This window comes from Mustela nigripes, chromosome 6 (genome assembly GCF_022355385.1).
Source record: "Mustela nigripes isolate SB6536 chromosome 6, MUSNIG.SB6536, whole genome shotgun sequence".
Lineage (NCBI taxonomy): Eukaryota > Metazoa > Chordata > Mammalia > Carnivora > Mustelidae > Mustela > Mustela nigripes.
Genome location: NC_081562.1, coordinates 126,452,079 through 126,452,882, shown reverse-complemented (window position 1 = coordinate 126,452,882; position 804 = coordinate 126,452,079). Strand labels below are relative to the sequence as shown.

At 33.1% G+C, this 804-nt stretch overlaps 1 pseudogene; it reads right to left on the bottom strand.

The window, feature by feature from the left end:
- Positions 1-492: 492 nt before the first annotated feature.
- Positions 493-598, bottom strand: LOC132021063 (U2 spliceosomal RNA; annotated as a pseudogene).
- Positions 599-804: the final 206 nt, after the last annotated feature.

Sequence of the window (804 nt, the reverse complement as noted above, 5' to 3'; positions counted from 1 at the left end):
TAAATGCTAAATATTTCCCTTTTCGGCTTGTAGACAACATCCTTTCTTCACCTCCCGGCACTCTATCTTGAACAAACAAAATTATAAGATGCTTATTAAAGTTGGGGGCAAAATAACCATTTTCTGCTCTTGTTTTATGTGTATCAGAAAGACTAGAGGGTCCCAAGCCATCAGATATAATGGAAGCAGTATACTTTATTTCAATAACTAATTAAGGAAGAATAGTTTGATTTTCAAGGTCCCCAGACTAAAGAGAGCTCAAACCCTTGACTGCAAGTCGTTTGCCTCGAAGAGACATAAATAACCACAACTTCCAAGAAATAGAGCAGGTAATCTCTAGAAATGCCTGGATAAATTAAATGAAATACAATCCAAGACTCTAGGCCTTCAGACCCCATCGAATACTGTGTTCTCAGTCAACTGCCAGGATTTTAATTTATTTTATTATTATATTTTTATGACAAAATATAACACAACTCATTCATTTTGTCCATTAATTCTCTCTCCTTCATAAAAATGGCATACATGATGATGACGTGTATTAAACTGATAAGAACAGATACTACACTTGATCTTAGCCAAAAGGCCGAGAAGCGATGATGACGTGTATTAAAGAAATTGTCTACCATGTGTAGTGTTATAATGATAATCTGTAAATAGCATCAAATTTTGTAGAAAATTAAAGTATAAAGCATATAACTGCAGAAAAAGATATAAATCTTTAAATACTTGTTTTTTTCTGCATGTATATTATTTTAGCCACTTGAGCCACCTAGTGGTAATATCTGTGAAATATGATTTCTT